This window comes from Ips typographus, linkage group LG12 (genome assembly GCF_016097725.1).
Source record: "Ips typographus isolate SLU linkage group LG12, UJ_Ityp_2.0, whole genome shotgun sequence".
NCBI lineage: Eukaryota > Metazoa > Arthropoda > Insecta > Coleoptera > Curculionidae > Ips > Ips typographus.
The window spans coordinates 9,870,455-9,878,516 of NC_138433.1; the positions used below are offsets into that span (position 1 = coordinate 9,870,455).

Consider the following 8,062-nt stretch of genomic DNA (forward strand, 5'->3'; position numbering starts at 1 on the left):
ACTATGTTTACAATTTACAACATATAAACATAAACGAAATGATAAGTATAGACAAACAGTGGCAATGTAACTGAAAATTAATTTAAGTAAGCAACGTGAGATGGCACCACTAAACGCATATTGCGTAATTTTAAAGCCAGACGCAGCAATTCGGATCTTTTGACTGTTGGAAAACATCAGTTTTAATGCGGCGTTGTCGTTAATAAATCACATTTTTTGTTCTCCGTCTTTTGTTCTCTTTCTGTGTGTTTTCTTTAATTATTGAGTTTCACTTCGTTGTATTTTTAGTTCAGTTATTTGTTATTAGTTTATTTTTAATATTCATCAAGGGTTATTTTATACTTTAAAACTAAAAAACGGTCACGTAATCTTTAAAATTATTACATTTAATTATTGAAAATAGTCACGTGACCTTTAAAAATAAAATTTGAGTATTGAAAATCGTCATGCGACTTTATGAACTGTAAAAAGAGTCACGCAACTCTTCGAATAATATTTGTAACATCTAAAACAGTCACGTTACCTTTAGGATTCCGGTTTAGCACTGTCAAGTTGTGGCACTCGGACTTAGAAAGTGTCCAGGACAATCTAAACGACGAATGTCGTTAATTAGCATGCGTTTTTAATTTTTTTCAACCCCTCAGACGGTGAAGCATTCTATGAGATGTCCTTAGAATTGTCCAGGGACATCCTTTACATGGATTTAGCACTGTCAAGTTGTGGCACTCGGACTTATAAAGTGTCCAGGACAGTCTAAACGACGAATGTCGGTAATTAGCATGCGTTTTTAATTTTTTTCAACCCCTCAGACGGTGAAGCATTCTATGAGATGTCCTTAGAATTGTCCAGGGACATCCCTTACATCGATTTAACACTGTCAAGTTGTGGCACTCGGACTTATAAAGTGTCCAGGATGCTCTAAGCGATGAATTACGATAATTGCGTTTAGTTTTTTTTCAACATCGCAGATCCTGTTGCAATTTATGAGTGTGAGACATTTTTAGGAATGTCCATTAACCAGAAATGTCCGATGGAAGCATTCACTCAAAAAAATTGTAAACAACTCGCTTCCTTATAAATAAAGATGTATTCGGGCCTGTTAATATCATAGTAGGCCTTACGCCCGCCTGTTCTGACCGAGACGGTTTTATGGCTGACGGTTTATGGATAACTTCACACAAACACGTGTTCTTGCCTTTACTTTTACTTCTCTATTTTTTTTTTGATAATTGCACGTACATGTACAATTATTAACGTTGCTAAAAATGTTACGTATCCCCGGAATATTGCACCATTGTGCTTCCACCCGAATTTCTTTTAATGTTATTTGGTGGTTCTGAAAAGAACCGATTTTTTTTTAAAAGGTGCTTAATAATATCAATAATTGTCAAGCACCTTTTCCGCCTCGGCCACCACTAGCACGCAAGCAACGGCCGTTTTCTCCACTTCCACGCCGTTATTGTACATCTCCGTGTGGAATCGGAGACGTACTGCCTTGGATGAAAGTGATTTCTTCTCGGTCATTTCGTCAACCGTGAACTGCAGTTTGGCCATCTCTGCCTTGTTACGTACGAAATAGAGTTTTCGTCCGTTAACTCGTTTGATTTGTGTTTTTAATGTACATGGGCCTAGTTACACTGGTAGACCGATTCCGATCGCTTAAATCCTCCAATTGCACTTTGTGCACATTTTGTTGTAAATGTGGGTGCCTGACCTGATAAGTTATCAGGTGCCGTAGTCACGTGATTGGTTTCGATTTTTGTCGGGGGAGCGTCGGTTTGTGGTCGTGTTTCTTTGTGTCAGGTGCCATGTGCCTATTTAATCACCCCACTTTGTGATATCGGTCTCTTTACCACTACAGCACTCGAACTGCCGACATCTGATCCTTTTTTCTGAGCCGTGTGGCGTGTGTGTGAATTTGATTTTTAATCCGTAATCATCTGGCCGAATTGCAGGTAAATTGGTTTTATTGTTAGTTCTTTTGAATTATTTTGTATCGGCCCAATTTTCCAACACAGCATTGTGTTCGGCCCATCCGGATATTCGGAGATTCAAGGACTTTTCCCAACCGGAGATTCAGGGACTTTTCCGACCGGAATTTCAAAGACCTTTCCGACCGGAATTTCAAAGACCTTTCCGACCGGAATTCCAAGGGTCTCCTGACCAGAGGTCTGAGAGTTTTCCCGAGAAAAGAACGTTTCAGTCGGGGATTGAAAAGTAAAAGTCCAAAAACCAGCCCACGTGTTGGGAAAGCCGATCACCGGCCACAAAGGTTTAAAAAGGTCAGAGTTGAACCACCAAGACAATTCCTCAATTGACTTAGTTTTATTTGATTTAATTTGATTTTTATTTTTAAGTTTATATCAATTTGCTCTGAACAACTTCAACACTTGTCATCGCCTCTGGTCACCTTTTTGGTTGCCGGAACAAGTGTTGAAGCTGTTTGTTCGTTTTCCCTGGTGTTCTGCTGTTTTCTGCCCTAGGTACCTGTCACCAGTCTCTGGACCCCATTTCCTGCCTGGAAATCAGCGGTGGCCACTACTGACTACTGGGAAGAGGATACTGGAGGTTCCAGGACCCAAACATCGTCTTTGACAACTGGTAAGGGCAGTCAATTGCAGTTTGGCACTGGGAAAACTTTTCCTGTTTTTTTTTTATTTCAAATTTAACTTCTCTTGTTTTTTTTTCATTTGTTCAAATTTAACCTTCTTTTTGTCTTTTTAATTTTCTCGGCAACTTTTTGTAAAGTGTGTAAATAATTTTGTAAATTTTTTGTAAGTATTGTAGTTATTTTAATTTGTAATATACACGTGTACATATACAACGAGTGGTTCGTTTGATTTCCTGCAGTATATCCAAGTGTGTTCATCTATAGCTAGTTATGAACTCATGCAATTAATCCACGACCTTGAGCTATCTAATTAAAGGGTGTTGAAATCTCATTAACGTGAGGTTTCATCATAACAAATTGGCGACCAACGTGAAGGGCCTTTTTGATTTTTAGTGGATTGAGCACGCTTGGATTGTGGGTTATCAGACTGCCTTGTTTGTGCATGTGTATTTTTGCATGGCTACAGTATTTACTTAGTTTTTTCACGGTGCCAGACGTGTTGATAGTATAGGATATTTATTCTTAAATTAAAGAGTGTCAAGTTTGGAATTGCTGGTTTATCGTATTATCGTTGCATTTTTACCTTTTGCTTTGCTTGTGACCGTGCCAATCTATTTTTAGACCGAAGTTTCAGGTTTGCCCCGTTATCTTAAGTTTTTTTGTAGTTTTACCTATAACATTGTGGTTCGGTTTTGCAGTTAAAAGTGCGAATTAATTTTCTCTTTTGGTGGAGATTTTATTTGTACTGATTTGGACAATTTTAATTTCCCTTAATTTGATTAAGTGTTTAATTATTGATTGACTGATTTATTTAATCAGTTTTGAGTAACTTGGATCACAAGTAGTGATCAAGTTTTTGATTGTTGTCCAAGTCAGTTGTTTTTGTTGCGCTTTAGCTGTAAAATTTATATATCTCTTGTGTTTATTTAGTTTTTGGGGTTAAACTGGAAATTTTAATAATGGCTCTCCAAATTAATGCCTTGCAAGCCCATGAGCTGGATTATGAAATTTCTATCAGGTCTATGAAGCCATTGGGTGCTGTTGGTTGATGAGCGTAATTTGGTGATAATGACATTTGTTACCTAACATCTTTTTCAATAAGTGTCATTATTAAGGGACAGTGGCGGGTACTTATATACTCAATTGTTTAATTGAAAGATTCTGTGGATACCGTATTACCCAGAATAACACATTTTAACATCGTGTATCATTTTAATTAATTTAATTTGACTTGTTTATTATTGGATTTAATTTTTCTCGATTGTGACTTTAATTGATTGATTTTCCCGCTTTGGATACTCCCCTTTATTTGTTTGTTCTGGAATGAGTGTTACCGTGTGGTCAGGGTTCCTGGAATGATTTGGGAGTGTCAGGGAGTATATTTTTCCTCAATTGTGACTTTATTGATTTTTCCCGTTTTGGATACTCCTCTTAGTTTTTTGTTCAGGAACGAGTGTTACCGTGTGGTCAGCGTTCTTGGGACGATTTAGGAGTGTCAGGGAGTCAATTTTTCTTTTGCTCGATTGTGTCAATTGTTTTTCCCCGCAACTTGTATGCGTTAATGTTTAATCTTGCGTACATGTAGGGAATTTCGTTTTTTTTCTATTCTCTATTTTGTCTTGTTGTCAGTTTTGACAATTTACCTGATTTTGACTTTTACCGGATTTGACTTACTTTGTAACCACTTTGCTTTGTTGTAAAGGGCTGAGCGGAATTGGGTGCCGCCATGGTCACTTAACCTTTAAGGTTTTTGGGAGGGTAGTTCATGGGGGGAAAGTCCTAGAGTCCCTGTAAGTACCTTAATGGCCCTGGAGTACGGGGACTTTCTACTGTGTTCGACCTCAGCCCCAATTGCTTGGTTGAGTGGGATTTGGCGTCAGTGGTTTCGTTCGGAACACCCCAGTAGATTTAATTTTTTTTGTGTGGTTACTAATACACTAACCGTTCGGTGTATTTTTCGGGTTTTCTAGAGAGGGTTCCTATCAAAAACCTTTCCTTTTGTTGGTGGACGATTGTCTTCTCTTTCCTGTTAGTTTTCTTTATTTCATTTCCACCTGCCAGGTGATTTGTTTTGGTTTCTCTTTCTGTGGTTTTTCTGAGCGTTGAGTCCTGTCTCTGTTTATCTCTACCGAGACCAATGAATGAGGTTTCCTCTCACATAACGAGGTTTACGCAACGTTGGTTTCATGTTCAACCCCGTTTTAATTTTCTGGACTTAAACCGGTTAGAGATTTGTAGGGTCATGACGACTTCTCCTGGGAATATTGTTTGAGTGGGAGACTGGAGCAAGTCAACTGGTACCTTGTGTTTTTTTCCTCCTCTTCAGAGCTACTTCATAGCTGTGATGAGCTTCATTTTCGTTTGAAAGGTTGTATGCCTCCTTCAAATGGTATACTGGCGCCCATCATTTGTTTTCTTGATTTTGGTGGTTTATCGTCTTTTGGTTTGCTTTTCTTCAGGTCAGTTTCGAGGTGCTTTTTCACTTGAAAAAAAATTGAACAAGTTTAATTTTTTTTTGGTTACTTAGGGGAGTGTGTTACGTACGAAATAGAGTTTTCGTCCGTTAACTCGTTTGATTTGTGTTTTTAATGTACATGGGCCTAGTTACACTGGTAGACCGATTCCGATCGCTTAAATCCTCCAATTGCACTTTGTGCACATTTTGTTGTAAATGTGGGTGCGTGACCTGATAAGTTATCAGGTGCCGTAGTCACGTGATTGGTTTCGATTTTTGTCGGGGGAGCGTCGGTTTGTGGTCGTGTTTCTTTGTGTCAGGTGCCATGTGCCTATTTATTCACCCCACTTTGTGATATCGGTCTCTTTACCACTACAGCACTCGAACTGCCGACATCTGATCCTTTTTTCTGAGCCGTGTGGCGTGTGTGTGAATTTGATTTTTAATCCGTAATCATCTGGCCGAATTGCAGGTAAATTGGTTTTATTGTTAGTTCTTTTGAATTATTTTGTATCGGCCCAATTTTCCAACACAGCATTGTGTTCGGCCCATCCGGATATTCGGAGATTCAAGGACTTTTCCCAACCGGAGATTCAGGGACTTTTCCGACCGGAATTTCAAAGACCTTTCCGACCGGAATTTCAAAGACCTTTCCGACCGGAATTCCAAGGGTCTCCTGACCAGAGGTCTGAGAGTTTTCCCGAGAAAAGAACGTTTCAGTCGGGGATTGAAAAGTAAAAGTCCAAAAACCAGCCCACGTGTTGGGAAAGCCGATCACCGGCCACAGAGGTTTAAAAAGGTCAGAGTTGAACCACCAAGACAATTCCTCATTTGACTTAGTTTTATTTGATTTAATTTGATTTTTATTTTTAAGTTTATATCAATTTGCTCTGAACAACTTCAACACTTGTCATCGCCTCTGGTCACCTTTTTGGTTGTTGGAACAAGTGTTGAAGCTGTTTGTTCGTTTTCCCTGGTGTTCTGCTGTTTTCTGCCCTAGGTACCTGTCACCAGTCTCTGGACCCCATTTCCTGCCTGGAAATCAGCGGTGGCCACTACTGACTACTGGGAAGAGGATACTGGAGGTTCCAGGACCCAAACATCGTCTTTGACAACTGGTAAGGGCAGTCAATTGCAGTTTGGCACTGGGAAAACTTTTCCTGTTTTTTTTTATTTCAAATTTAACTTCTCTTGTTTTTTTTTCATTTGTTCAAATTTAACCTTCTTTTTGTCTTTTTAATTTTCTCGGCAACTTTTTGTAAAGTGTGTAAATAATTTTGTAAATTTTTTGTAAGTATTGTAGTTATTTTAATTTGTAATATACACGTGTACATATACAACGAGTGGTTCGTTTGATTTCCTGCAGTATATCCAAGTGTGTTCATCTATAGCTAGTTATGAACTCATGCAATTAATCCACGACCTTGAGCTATCTAATTAAAGGGTGTTGAAATCTCATTAACGTGAGGTTTCATCATAACAGCCTTCGTACGTCTTATTTGGCGCGTCAACTCCCGCCGGATGTTGGCTGCCAAATAGAACGGTAAAGCACCCCGTTCACCACTCGACATCGCTAACACCTGCAAACTGAACCCCGACGCGCTCCGGTACCATATTTATACGGCCCGGCAGACCAATCACGTCGCTCCGTTTGGCAAAACCGGGGTGGGTGTGGCTTGTTTCGCCCACCGTCAGAAAAGCAGCGCAGCAACCATGGCCGACGAATTTGACTTTTCCGACACAGACGACAATCTGCTGGAACAAAGTTTTGTTGCAGGGATTGAAAATCTTTATGAAAAGGAGTTGAAACGCCTGACCCTACTCCTTCATTCTTTAAAGGCACTTCTTTTGAAAAGAGAGAAGGGCCTTGAAAAGTTTGAAAGGGAAATGGCTAAGAAGCATGAGGAAATTCTTCGTCTTCTAACTCAGCTGAGGAGCCTGGACAATGCCATTTCGGACATTGACAAGATCCTGGAGTTAGCAGAGCGACGTTTATCTGTTCATGCTTCAGAAAACTAAACAATTTACATTGTTTAACAATAAATCGGTTTTTTTAAAAACCACAAACATTTTACTAAAAGAAATTCATAGTTCAACTTCATAGTACACAACATAAATACATACTGAATATACGTACAAACTAACCAAAGTATTATTATTGATTGATAAAAGGCAGCAAAATAACATACTGTTTACCGTTAGTCAGTCCGGGCCGACGGTCGTCCTAGGCGTCATAACAAACGCTCCGTCTAGGCAACGGTACAATGGCGCCACTCGACCGACCGCATGGAAATTTTCAGTTGTTTTTGTATTTAAACGTAAATATTGCATTGCTAAAATGTTTTCTAAGGTCGTACAATTATATTTCAAATCAAATTTCTTTTAATTATATTTTGTGGTTCTGAAAAGAACCGACTCCGTTTGGCAAAACCGGGGTGAGTGTGGCTTGTTAATGGACTCGGCGAGAGTATAAATAGTGCCCGTTTCAGATCGCAACATTCAGTCGTATTGTTCCAGTTATGGCGTCCAGAGACCTCCCACTTCCACAGCAAGCGCTGTTGCAAATACGGCAACTTCGTGCTCAATGTCGTCGGATTCACTGCGAAATACGGAGTACGACAGAAGATTTAAAACACGCCGTCGCCGAAATCGACAAGGAAGCAGATTGTAGATTGCCTGTTTCTTGTCGACGGTAAAATTGCAAGATTGAAATTTAAACTAAAAGTTTTTAGTTTTCCAACTAAATCATCCTTACAGAGGAATAAAAATACCCATATTAACCTCTCTTGCTTTTTCTGGACACCCGGTATGTGGTTTTACACAAAACTCAAGATAGATCATTTTTATAGTGCGATGTTATTTTTTTTACAAAGTAACGAATTGTAAGCATTTGAATTTTTTAGGAATAGGATCAAGGAAGTCGAATTTCGAAATTTTTGTGTTGCGTTCAATAGAGGAGAAATAAGTCCAGCGGCTGTACTTTCAGAGGTCGAGAG

At 39.2% G+C, this 8,062-nt stretch overlaps 2 long non-coding RNA genes across 2 annotated transcripts; both read left to right on the plus strand.

Moving 5' to 3' along the window:
• The first annotated feature begins 1,595 nt into the window (after positions 1 to 1,595).
• Positions 1,596 to 2,093, plus strand: LOC145736466 (uncharacterized). Its single transcript, XR_014179955.1, has 2 exons — positions 1,596 to 1,955; positions 2,019 to 2,093. It is a non-coding gene; the product is annotated as an uncharacterized LOC145736466 (long non-coding RNA).
• A 1,740-nt stretch (positions 2,094 to 3,833) lies between these two features.
• On the plus strand, positions 3,834 to 6,409 carry LOC145736467 (uncharacterized). The gene is made up of 2 exons (XR_014179956.1): positions 3,834 to 5,538; positions 5,602 to 6,409. It is a non-coding gene; the product is annotated as an uncharacterized LOC145736467 (long non-coding RNA).
• The last annotated feature ends 1,653 nt before the right edge of the window (positions 6,410 to 8,062 follow it).